The 13,885-nt window shown below is 37.4% G+C and overlaps 1 protein-coding gene across 3 annotated transcripts in view; it reads left to right on the top strand.

The window, feature by feature from the left end:
• The first annotated feature begins 9,263 nt into the window (after nt 1-9,263).
• The window catches only part of palld (palladin, cytoskeletal associated protein), a 149,846-nt gene continuing 145,224 nt past the window's right edge, over nt 9,264-13,885 (top strand). For all 3 annotated transcript variants that reach the window (XM_063002067.1, XM_063002066.1, XM_063002068.1), the window contains exon 1: nt 9,264-9,440. The gene's annotated coding sequence lies outside the window, so the exon portion shown is untranslated. The remainder of the gene's footprint in view (nt 9,441-13,885) is intronic.

Here is a 13,885-nt window from a genome sequence, read left to right as displayed (position 1 = left end):
ATGATTACGAGATTAAAGTCAAAATGATTACGAGATTAAAGTCGAAATAATTACGAGATTAAAGTTAAAATAATTACGAGATTAAAGTTGAAATAATTACAAGATTACAAGATTTTTAGCGTGTCCAATTTTTACCTAATTGTGTTATGCTTCCTTTCTACTGGTGCTGACCTCCGCCCCGATTGTAGAGAGCGAACTGACACACACCCTCCGACACGTGAGCAGTAGCCGACTGCATCTTTTCACCTGCACGAGGCGAGTTCATATGCGGATCAACCTTGTGCACAGAGAACCACACTCTGATCGCATTATTCTTTTACTCTGTGCAGACGTCATCAATCAGCCAGAAGAGATAATTGCATCAGTTATGAGGTCCCTATCCGGCTCCCTCCCTGGATAAACAACAGCCAAATGTTGTTCATATAGCCGCCCAGCCAAATGGCAGAGCTGAGATTAGAAACAATGTATTTGAAATCCCAGCTCTGGTGTGCTAGCGTATTTTACTACTGCACCACCCGAGCGGCACAATGATGACACTTTTAACTTCCTCTCATAAATTAGTTTCATGGAAAAATAACACAATTAAATATTGGGCACTAAAGCATTTTCTGTCATTAAAATTGTTTAAATTGTGTCTGTTCTTTTTAACAGAATGTATTAGATATAATCAGCTCTGATAACTTTAACTGTGATGACTAACATAATTCCAGAAATTACAATTTACTAGGATCACGAGTTACTAGGATCAGACTTTACAAAAACTAGAACCAAAAACAACAACAAAGAGGAGCAGTGGTCACAAGTGGACTCTTACTGACATGAGTAGACAGTGGGTAGTGCTGTCACCTCACAGAAAGAACAACCTGGGTTAAATTCCCCAACCAGGTGGCCAGGGTCCTTTCTGTTTGGAGTTGGCATGTTCTTTCTGTGTCTTCATGGTTTTCCTCTGGATGCTCTGGTTTTCTCTCACAAGTATCTGCCATGTGATGGACTGGTGACCTGACCTGTTGCCTTTCACCCAATAAATCAGACCTAACCAGGATAAAGTGATGGTAAAACAGACAGACGAATTAATGAATGAATGAATATATAGCATAATTAAATAAAGTGTGTGACATAAACAAGCACGGTTAGTCTGTGATATTTGGTTAGGCAGGGGAAGACCTCTATTGCTAAATGTTCCTCTGGATCCTCATGGCTCAGTGGATTGTCGAGAAACAGGAATAGCTCAGTGCTGTCAGATTCTCTGGAGTGAATGTGATAAGGGGCCTTAAATAGAGCTCTAGTGTACCCCCCAGATTCACCCTGACTGCATTTACTTTCATGCTTCTCAGCAGCCAGTCAGACAACAGACAACAGCCCCTATTTTTCTTTCTAACTTTAACATCTACCCTGTACACTGTGGCATGGGAAGCACTGAAACCCTGTCCGAGATAAAGCCATAAGTGAAAATGAATGTATTAAATGTACAAAATCAAACCAAACAGAAAACATGACATTTTGAGTAAAAAGAAACATGGATTGGGAGGCACACTAATCCTGCCAGCTTTACCAACAAAAGCCTGTCCACTGCTATCAACAATAGACTTTCTACTAAAGACTAGTTTAAACATATATTTAGTTATTGGTCTGTGACTGTTTTTTAAATACAGTGGACCCTTGACTTACGAATTTAATTGGTTCTGAAGTTAGACCTATTTTTCCCATAAGAAATAATGTAAATAGAATTAATCCGCGCCAGACCCCCCAAACCACCCCCTTACCTAACATTTCTAATGTCTTAAGTGGTCTTTATTGTTATAAATACAAGTATATTTTCCCTTAATCTTAAATTACAGAATAGATAATACTGTAATAAATAATAATAAACAATACACAGTAGTACTGTACATAAAACAACACACATCTCAGTACAGTATGTGTGCTGTACCATACACCATAACAAATTTCCTTCTTTTTATATAAAATGTATCTACCAGAAACAACAATAACTCTCATATTTCTCTATTATTTCCTTCTTTATTTCAATAGTGTTGTATTTTGTAGGTGTAATTGCACGAAAGAAAGAATACTTTACTCAGTGGACTTCCTTCTTCTCTCTCACTCACTGTCCCCTCTGTCTGATACACAGTGACAGCTACTGGCAGAAGTAATTATACAATAACAAATGTAATAGATTTGTTCATTTTCTCACCACTGCACTTTCTCTGCACCTTATTTGGGGCCATTTTAAAACACCAAAAAAACACTGTCCACTGTCCAAATGTTTGCTCACGGTATATATATATATATATATATATATATATATATATATATATATATATATATATATATACAGGTATATATATATATATATATATATATATATATATATATATATATATACAGTGTATCACAAAAGTGAGTACACCCCTCACATTTCTGCAGATATTTAAGTATATCTTTTCATGGGACAACACTGACAAAATGACACTTTGACACAATGAAAAGTAGTCTGTGTGCAGCTTATATAACAGTGTAAATTTATTCTTCCCTCAAAATAACTCAATATACAGCCATTAATGTCTAAACCACCGGCAACAAAAGTGAGTACACCCCTAAGAGACTACACCCCTAAATGTCCAAATTGAGCACTGCTTGTCATTTTCCCTCCAAAATGTCATGTGATTTGTTAGTGTTACTAGGTCTCAGGTGTGCATAGGGAGCAGGTGTGTTCAATTTAGTAGTACAGCTCTCACACTCTCTCATACTGGTCACTGAAAGTTCCAACATGGCACCTCATGGCAAAGAACTCTCTGAGGATCTTAAAAGACGAATTGTTGCGCTACATGAAGATGGCCAAGGCTACAAGAAGATTGCCAACACCCTGAAACTGAGCTGCAGCACAGTGGCCAAGATCATCCAGCGTTTTAAAAGAGCAGGGTCCACTCAGAACAGACCTCGCGTTGGTCGTCCAAAGAAGCTGAGTGCACGTGCTCAGCGTCACATCCAACTGCTGTCTTTGAAAGATAGGCGCAGGAGTGCTGTCAGCATTGCTGCAGAGATTGAAAAGGTGGGGGGTCAGCCTGTCAGTGCTCAGACCATACGCCGCACACTACATCAAATTGGTCTGCATGGCTGTCACCCCAGAAGGAAGCTTCTTCTGAAGTCTCTACACAAGAAAGCCCGCAAACAGTTTGCTGAAGACATGTCAACAAAGGACATGGATTACTGGAACCATGTCCTATGGTCTGATGAGACCAAGATTAATTTGTTTGGTTCAGATGGTCTCAAGCATGTGTGGCGGCAATCAGGTGAGGAGTACAAAGATAAGTGTGTCATGCCTACAGTCAAGCATGGTGGTGGGAATGCCATGGTCTGGGGCTGCATGAGTGCAGCAGGTGTTGGGGAGTTACATTTCATTGAGGGACACATGAACTCCAATATGTACTGTGAAATACTGAAGCAGAGCATGATCCCCTCCCTCCGGAAACTGGGTCGCAGGGCAGTGTTCCAGCATGATAATGACCCCAAACACACCTCTAAGACGACCACTGCTTTATTGAAGAGGCAGAGGGTAAAGGTGATGGACTGGCCAAGCATGTCTCCAGACCTAAACCCAATAGAACATCTTTGGGGCATCCTCAAGCGGAAGGTGGAGGAGCGCAAAGTCTCGAATATCCGCCAGCTCCGTGATGTCGTCATGGAGGAGTGGAAAAGCATTCCAGTGGCAACCTGAAGCTCTGGTAAACTCCATGCCCAGGAGAGTTAAGGCAGTTCTGGGAAATAATGGTGGCCACACAAAATATTGACACTTCAGGAACTTTTACTAAGGGGTGTACTCACTTTTGTTGCCAGTGGTTTAGACATTAATGGCTGTATATTGAGTTATTTTGAGGGAAGAATAAATTTACACTGTTATATAAGCTGCACACAGACTACTTTTCATTGTGTCAAAGTGTCATTTTGTCAGTGTTGTCCCATGAAAAGATATACTTAAATATCTGCAGAAATGTGAGGGGTGTACTCACTTTTGTGATACACTGTATATACAGTGAGAGAGACGCTCAGAGTCAACTTGTTCATGACGTCACATGTTTCACGAATTTCGGTTCATAATCCGAAATTTGTTTGTACGTTAAGTTGAATCAGATTGTTCGTAACCCAAAATGTTCGTATGGTAAATCGTTCGTAACTCAAAGGTCTACTGTAAATATGTGGATGCGTTACCTGATAATTTGGAATTAATTATACAGATTTTTTATCATCATAAAACAAATAGGAAAGGTTTTTGTGTTTGAGTATTATATGCTTGTTGATATGTTTATTTTTTATCAATTTTTAATGATATATTTATTATATTACATTTAATGATATATTTACTGTATGTAAAACTGTATTTACTTTTTTATTATTTAGCCCATGAACTGGACAACTTTAAACAAAGAGAAATGGTAGTTTGCTATGTATGTCAGTCACTTATTTTGGATATTGTGCTAAAAGCAGTGTGTATTCTGCAGATCCTGTATTTAGGGTCTGATGCATTTGTGAAAGGTTATATTCAGCTTGTGATTCAATAGCTGGTGTTTAACGAATGCTGTTTAAAGCCTCTATGTTCTGTTTTCTACTTAACACACATACACAATGTAATGGGGGTGGGGGGTTGATCAGTCAATGGCCAAATTTATTTTACTATGCATATGACTATATGGCCAAAAGATTTTGGACACCCGATCATGAGTTCGTTGGACATCCCATTTCAAAAACAAATGCTATTAAAATAGAGTGACGCATATGTGATCTTTTCAACTGTAACAATATCAACTCTAAGAAGGCTTCTCACAAGACATTGAAGTATGTCTGTGTGAATTGTGCTGATCAACCCACAACCAGGCTGTTTGTGAAGTTAGGTAAGAAGCCAGAAATACATGTTGGAACACCTAGTTTCTTTAAAGGGTTTTTATTACAAGCCTTACACTACCTTTCCCAAGGCCCCAAGATAACATTCCTCATTATCTTGCCTTACAGGTAATGCACAATGATGAGCCACTGCAGTGTGGAAGAACCGGAAGTGTTATAAGCAATTTGAAGCTACCATAAGGACCATTTTAAACATCCCTTTAAAGTTTAGTGAAAACTGTTAAAATTACAGGAGGAGGGCAGAAAAAACAGCAGCATCCTATGCCCTCACCTTCAGTTGGGACAAACAGTTCCTCAGAATGGAATTAGCCTGCAGACCTGACTCCCTTCCCATAGATAATTTAATTGCCCTTTTGATCAGACTGAATAACCTCCTAACAGCTCAACACAATTCCAATTTGTACATGTACACAGTTCCCCGTAGTTCCCCAACCAGACCCAAACACAGAGAGATAAATCAAGCCATATTATAACCAGACAAACAATCTTAAAGAATGCACAATGGTTTATGTTTATATTGTGTAGAAAAGGGACATCAAAGAGACCCAACCTAAAGAGCAGAGTGGTAAGTCACATATCCTCCTATATCCTAGACCAGTGGTCCTCAACCACCGGGCCACAGACCGGTAAAGTGATTTATTACTGGGCCGCACAGAAAGAAAAAATTATTATAGATTGCTACAAAAGCAATGAAAATACTGCTTTTCTTCTATTATCCCTAGATGGGCGCGTCTCATTCTAGCAGAAAAACTTAGGGTTTCCACTGATTTTCCATAATTTGTGAGTAGTATTGTTATTCTATTTTAAATTCCCCTGCCCCCGCCGGTCCATGAAATTATATCTTATATGAAACAGTGGTGCAAAAAAAGGTTGGGGGATCGCTGCCCCAGACCACTCTTTCAATATACCCCCAAGATTGAGGTGAAATAATACAACTGTGAAGATTTACAGGGATGATAGACTCAGAAGTCGCTAATAGCTTTGTTTCTGAGCACAGTCTTGAGTCCTCACATCCCATCATCCAGGTAATTGCTTGTTTGCATCAATCCCCTTTGACATCAACAAGGAGATCTTGGACGCACCAGTAGGTGACCCCCAGCCATGTAACATCCCTACTGACAAGGTGTACGTCCCAACAATTATTAGAGGTAATTACTTGGGCCCATTATTCCTTAGCCTCAGGGTATCCAGGAGCAAATAAAATGTGCCGGGTCCTCTTAGACCTGTTTTGGTGTCAGAGTTTACACTTATATGTTCAGGGATTTCTCTTCTTTTGCTCTGTTTGTGGCTCAGTTACTCCCTTCTGGCACCATAAACCTCTTCCTGTTTCTCAAAGGCCCTGGATGGACATCTCTTTCCAGATTCAGAAGGTAATACCTATACTGGTTGTGATTGTTTTATAAAGGCTGTTGTCTGAACTGCCTACCAAATGGGTAAATTGCTTACCACTGTGGCCTACCAGAAAACATAGTCTCCAATTGTGGTCCACAGTTCACCTCCAGGTCCGAAGAACCTTGATTGAGTGGTTGGGAATTAACATCGGTTTGTGGCGAGGCTCGACAAAGAGCCAGGGCACTATTTCCACAGCTACTGCAAAGACAAAAAGAATGGAGTAAATTCCTGCTTTGGACTGAGTATGTTCAGAACTGCCTTATTAATCTTCTTCTGGTCTTACTTACTTTAAGTGTTTCCTGGGATACCAACCCAGAAACAGCTGGAGAGGGCTATAAGAAGGCAGAAACTACAAGCTGCTTGTCACTGTAGTTACGAGCATTCAACTGTCACCACAAATCATATGACTGTTCAAGATCCGTCATTGCATCATTAGAGTGACATATACCTTAAAATTGCCTTCTTGCTTCTCAGTTTTACCCATACTCCATCTCTATATATCCCCAGGCATGTAATTCCTGGTCCCCTGCAGGAAGCCATACCTGCAAATGTAGCACCACCCACCTTCCTTAGTAGATGGAGCACCAGCCTACACAGTTGGAGCTCATCTGGACTCCCACAGAAGAAAGAGACAGCCCCAGTATGTCCAGTAACTTGGAGGGATATAGTCCTCAAAAACACTATTGGATCCCAGCTAAGGACTAGATTCTCTCCTGAGATTAACCTGCTACATGTACCAGTCCAGTCTCATAATACATTGCACAGCATTGCACTTTCCCATGTGCTTTTGCTCCTAGTCTTCCACAGCTAGTCTTCTCAGATAGTTATTTTAAATGATCATAGTATTTTATATTTTATAAACATTATAGTTTGATGTTGGGTATTTAGCAGTTAGTTTAGTCATTACAATTATTAATAACAATTGAATTACTTTTAGTTTGGTATTAACTTTAGTACTGGTCATTATAATTAGCTTTAGTATTATAGTTACGTCTTGGTTGTAATTAGCATTAGCACATATTACTTCAGGGTTATTGTTAGCAGTAGCATTCACTCTGCTTTTTTATTCTTATTGTGTTCTTGTGTGTTTGTATAAATCACTGTTAATAAATACCCTTAACAAGTGTTTAGCATTTATTACAGTATTTGTAATAAGAATATTAACAACTAACTAGCTGCTTTTAAGTTATGTTAGCATTATAAGACCTTTTTTGTAGTGTATGGTTATTATTAGTTGTAGGTGTAGTAGTAGTATTAGTACTAATATAATTACAAGTAGCAGGTCAAATAAACTATTATTAATATGCACTTTTACCTGAAAATATGTCAGACTAATAATATGTTAGACTAATAAGGAACAGACTTTAAAAGAAATAAAAAGGTTGCAACTGTGCCAGCTACTTGATCCACCAGTGAGCTACAACCAGCGATTGACAGGGAACCAAAAGAGGAAAACTCGGCAGGTGAATCGGCAGCTATCTCAAAAAACAAGGAAACTGCCTTACCATCAGTGCACACCACTCAAATCCAGGATAGGTCTCTCGTGATAGCTGCACACAGGAATGCCAGCAAAAATACAATTAATGCTGTTAAAAAGACCAGAGAAGCTGGGCCTACCTTCTGCCTAGCAAATCAACCAAAGACAAGAAGACAACAGGACAAACGTCAGGAAAACAGTGAGCTGAGTCACAATGAGCTGAGTCACAGGTCGATTATAAAGAGCCATCCCCAGATGAAGTAAGCAATGCTTAAGCAGGCACAGAGAATGCTTTGAAGTGTAGGTTAAAGAGAACTGTACTTTCATTCAGTCTGCCCCTCCACCTCCCTGCTGTCCAACATGAACACGACAGGTAGGCTTGTTACTGTAATCAAATGGTAATATTGACTAAAAAATGTTGGTTGTTAAACAGTTGAAATAAATAAGCTGTAAAGAACCTTAGTACATTAAGATGCTATTAAAAAAGGAATAAATTATGTAAATTCGTTTTTTTTTAATAAAAAACTGTAGAAACTAAACATATAACAAGTAGTGACATGTCTGAGAAATGTGATTAATGACGTACTCATGTAAATTTAAAGGTTTTTCATTATTAGTTTACTAAAATGCATGTAATCTTGACAATTAAATTACCGCCAGATATGATTTTGTGTCATTATCTGACTGTTCTCTGCAAGTAATCACACTCAATGTGTGTATACAAGTTTTATGTATATATACTGTATATATATGTGTGTGTGTGTGTGTGTATATATATATGTATATACTGTAGATTTGTATTTGTGTATATACACACAATTTGTGTTGTGTGTATATATATGTATATACTGTAGATTTGTATTTGTGTAAAATATTCACAACTCTATTGCATTATGTTGCACAATATAGATTCAATATTATGTTCAGTTCTTGCACAACTGTTGTCACTTTCGCACACTTGGTTCACTTTAAATTACTTCTATTTTTAAATTATATTTAAGCTTCTTTTTATTCTTCTTCTTTTCTATTTTTTCTACACTTGTAGATTTTAAAACATTTCTATTTTTTTGTATAAATATATATTTTTGTCTAATTTGTTGGATTTGTAACTACTGTGGCCGAGCAGTCACAAAAAGCATTTCACTGCCAGTTGTACTGACTCTTTATGTGACAAATAAACCTTGATTTGATTTTTGATTTGCATAACAACCATAGGCTACCAAGTTTTAATGACGATAAGAAAGAAACATCATGTCAATTCAGCAATTATGGCAAAGAAAGTGTGTAAAAGAAAGTGATGTATGCATATATTTGTGATGCAGGTACATAGGAGTTATACACTCCACAGGCCTCTGACTTGCTTCCTCTCTCTCTCTCTCTCTCTCTCTCTCTAGATGTGAAACCTGAGCCATGGGGGCCAAATTTAGCTGTGTTGGGTGAGCGGTCAGGGCTCAGGACAGTTGGGACAGCAGGGCACTCTGCAGCCTCAGTTCAGCACCCTAACTAGTTCACTGTAAAGCTCTACAGCGGGTCTATAGTTCATAGGAAAGAGCAAAAAGAAAAATACACCAATCCTTTGGACAGAGGTACCACTGTTTTACTTTACTGACAGACATAACATAAAAAAACTGGACTACTACAATCTGGGACGCAGATAATTAAAAACTTTAAGGTAAGAGAAGCAATTTTGCTTATTAAACAGTATAAATGTTTTAGGAGAATCAAGGTTTTTTGTTGTCTTTTATTGTTGTCTTTAAATTATATATATTATATATATTTGTGTAATATAATACTGCTCAATGTGTGATGTGATTTTAAATTGATTAGAATTTTTTAAATGTGTTAATTGTTTGATTTTTGTTCTCTGTACACAAAGTAATATGTTATTGGCATCCTGAGTTAAAAGATAAAACTTTTATATGCTTAATATAAACAAATAACAATCCATAGTACAATAAGGTCCATCAATAAAATAAACAGTAATTAAATCACACCCGTTAATCTGTCAGTATGACTTTTATCATTTTGTGTGATTGTAGTTAGACTGTAAGTCAGGTTTTGTATTCCAGATAATATAAACTAAGCTTTAACTTCTTTTATTTCTAAAATAGTGCTGAAAATGTGTATGTATGTGCTTTTTTCTGTGGGTGGGAAAGAGTTCAGAGCTGTGAAACATACCCCTTAGGGATTAAAAATAACAACTGGCCTCCAGGTCGCCATGACAGAACACACACACACACACACGCACACTCACAGACACACACACAGACACACACCACACACAGTTGCAAGAAAACATTTGTCAGTCATTATTTCTTCATTAATTACTAATACTGTTTCACAAAAGAACCTAGAAAACGTATGGAACTAGCAGCTACTGACCAGACCTGCACAACAGTGAAGTAGTAGTAGTAGTAGTCATGCCAAACTATTTTATTACTTATTTACTGATCACGTTTTTGATTACTAAATTGTTGCATCACCTACCCCTATTATGCCTCAGACAGCTACTGTGCAGCTACCCTGACAGTCTAAAATTAACATTTCTGAATACAGTTTGTCTGTCCCTTATTGACTTTAAACTGTCCAGGACCTATGGTAACGTAGCAGTCTTAAATTATGATACAACCTAATTCTGTGCGGTCCAATATTACTTGCTGCACCACTGTGCTGCTGTCAACAGACACATAAAAAGTGCAACAAGTGCAACATTATTTGTGTATTATTCTGACTTAAACCTTAGGTAATTAATGTAGAAATCCAGGTAATACCAAATACTTAATACAAACTTTTCATTCACTACTTCATAAACTTGAAATCTGCTTGACATTATGACACCTGTGCCATCAGTCAGACACTCAGGATAAATACAGATGTAAATTCATACACATAACTGATACTGGTTCCCGCTCCCACACCTCCACCCACGAGTAACTGGGTTCACATATTATATGTATTCTCTCAGACACATGATATATTTGGGCGTGAGACGACTACCTTTTAGACGCTGCCCCAGTTTCATACTAATGTTTCACCAGCGTGTGATATATCCAGCCAAACACTTTCACTGGGGAAGAATTTATGTATTTCTGCACAAATGCCTGGAAATGTAATGGAATAAATCACTGTTAAAGTATTTATCATAGTTAAATCCAATGAAGTGGATATGAATAAATTAGAACTGTTATTAGAGGAAACTCATCGTTTTTGGGTAAAATCTGGATCCACTGCAACTATAAATATAAAAATATGAATATGAAAATATGAAGTGAAGCAGTTACCAAAGTCAATAAATTAATAAACACTATCCATGCAATTATGTAAAAAATACTTCTCAAAATAAACTAGTTATTTTGAACCTATGAAATAATCTTCGTAAAATAATGAATCTTTTTAGCATTTTAATTATGCATAAACAAGTACTAACAGGAGTACTAATAGGAGCGTCTTTACACTTTCACCTCCATAGCAAACAAACTTGAATATGTGATTACTTATTTATATAAAATTTAGAACCATGTCCTTCTTGGATTCTATAAAAAATGGCATTAAATTAGCTGTGCTGATCGTTTAATTTAACTGACATAAATAACATTAAAATTACAATTTCAGTTCTTTGCAATTTGTAAATAAAGTGTCACTTTGTAAGCTGTAAGTCAATCATGGTGTTGTTCATATTTGGACATACTATGTTATACACACTATGTGATTTGGGATGTACCACATCTTACTCAAACCTAATGACAACATAGAGCAGCCAATCCTCCATCTGCATGTTTTTAAGGTGTGTGAAAAGAAATTGACTACTTTGGGGAAACCCATTAGGATATAAAAAATAAATAACCAGAGATCAAACTCAGGCCCTAAGGATCCATGATTCTGTATGTCAAAATCTGCTTTTTGCTGGTTTAAACTGAGTTTGCTTTATGCTGGATTAGCAGGTGAGCACTGATTCATGCTGGCCAGCAGGAATGTATGGTGCGATCTTATAATCTTACAATCATTTGAGTAGTAGATGTGATTGGCAGACAACATGGTAGCACTAGGATTTCACATGTTCTACCCATGCTTAGGGTAGCCACTTCCATAATCCAAAAAAAGGAGGATACCAGACCCCAAAAAGAAGGGCATGAAAGTGGGTAGTCAGGATAGTGTCTACACCACACAAAATTAAAACTTTAATTCAGTGGCCCCCAACCACCGGTCCGCGGGTCATTTATTACTGGGCTGCACAGAAAGAATAAATAATTAGAGATCGCTACAAAATAAATTAAATTTTCAATACTCTTCAGGTGTTATTGTCCCCAATCACCACTAGGTGCAGGCAGTGTCTCGTTGCAGCGAAAAAAGTTTAGGATTCACACAGATTTTCTATTCTATAGTTATTCTATTCTAAATCCCCCTCGCCCCCGCCGGTCCGTGAAATTATATCTTATATGAAACCGGTCCATGGTGCAAAAAGGCTGGGGACGGCTGATTTAATTGATAAAATTTTGATATAAAATAGAAAATTGATGATATTAATGAATGTTCTACTCACCACATTTAGAGTCTACTTGTGATATTTTACTACAAAAAGCATAAAATTAATCTTTTCTTACTCTTTGAATTGAATGGGTGGTGAGCCGATCACTCAGAGCTTTATGTTTTTTGTTTTGGCATGTTTACAGTGTGAACAGTTATTAAGTAGCATTTCAGGGCTGGAAGTTTAACAATAAAATAGTGGATGCCTTAAGAAAAGTGGTGGCTTTAATCCAATGATATACAACTCATTTCTTTTGTCATGTTCGTAAGGCAAATTAATTATGATTGTTACAAGCATCCAGTTCCATTGTTACAAGCTTCCAAAGGAGGACAAATACGTGTCCGTCCAGGCGCCATACTGCAAACAGGCAGATGAAGCCGGACGTATGGACACCCTACCCATGGTTCCATGCAGCCCCGGTTCTGGACTGCTTTGCTTGGGGGGGCAAAGACACAATTTGCCGGCCCTGGTTCCATGTGTTTTGTTCTATAAAACTTTCAAACACATCCCGAATTTTCTTTGTATGAACACACTGCTGCAATAAAACAGTACAAATAAATAATATCAAGTGTTTATATGGATATGGTCATTAACTGAGAAAAAAAACAACAAATTAAATAATAGCACGTGAGCTGGTGACAGTGAGCTAGAGAAAATGCTCAGACTTTGTTTTGAATGCCAATGATATAATTGAGGTATTTACCCATCAGCTGTGCCTGAAGAATGCCTGAATAATTATACAACAACTGCCTGTTATCTAACTGAGAGTGTGGATGAATCATGGTTTATGCTGGTTAGTTTGTTGAGAGTCCTTCCATCCAGTGAATGCAAATGTTATATCAGAAAGGCTGTTTAATAATGTGGGTATAGTATTTAAAACATTAAACACTATAAAGTAAAAGTAAAAAACTACTTTATACATAGAACTGGCTTTGGATTTTAGAACAAGCCATGGTGATAATGATCATAAGCATTGTGTAGTTACATTCTAGTGTTCTAACAACTTATGATTGTGGAAACATGCCCTTGTCTTGGCTGTTTCTTGTTTCTTGGCTGTTTCTTGTCCCCTCATATTTCAAAAACAAAAACACTTTTTAGTGAAGATTTTATATAATGTACAGTATATCCTAGATTACAGTACTGTGCTAAAGAATAAGGCCACCACTAGCTTTGTTGTTTTAGCACAGTTTAATGATTATTTAGTCTCTTTATTAAGATACAAACATTAAAATAAAATCTGTATGCAAAAAGGCACGGTTTTCACAACAAAAGGGCTTCTACAGTCAGTATTTAATAACACCTCTTTTGGCACTAAGCACATTTTGAACTCTATTTTTGGAGACTGTGCTAAAGTTTTCTGAAGTAATCTTCTGCTATATATACCTATACCAGGTTCCTTTTTGTATTTTTGCATTTCCCCCCAATTTTCCTTCAATCTAGTTGTATCCAGTCACCCTATTGCATTACGCTTCCTCTCTACTGATGTTGAGGAGAGCCGTGACTAACACACGCCCCTTTGACACGTGTGCAGTAGCCGACTGCATCTTTTCACCTGCACAAGGCAAGTTTATATGTGGATATGTGGACACACC

Source organism: Trichomycterus rosablanca, chromosome 9, assembly GCF_030014385.1.
Source record: "Trichomycterus rosablanca isolate fTriRos1 chromosome 9, fTriRos1.hap1, whole genome shotgun sequence".
Classification (NCBI taxonomy): domain Eukaryota; kingdom Metazoa; phylum Chordata; class Actinopteri; order Siluriformes; family Trichomycteridae; genus Trichomycterus; species Trichomycterus rosablanca.
Note: the sequence above shows the minus strand (reverse complement) of the source record. Positions and strands in the feature narration are given on the sequence as shown.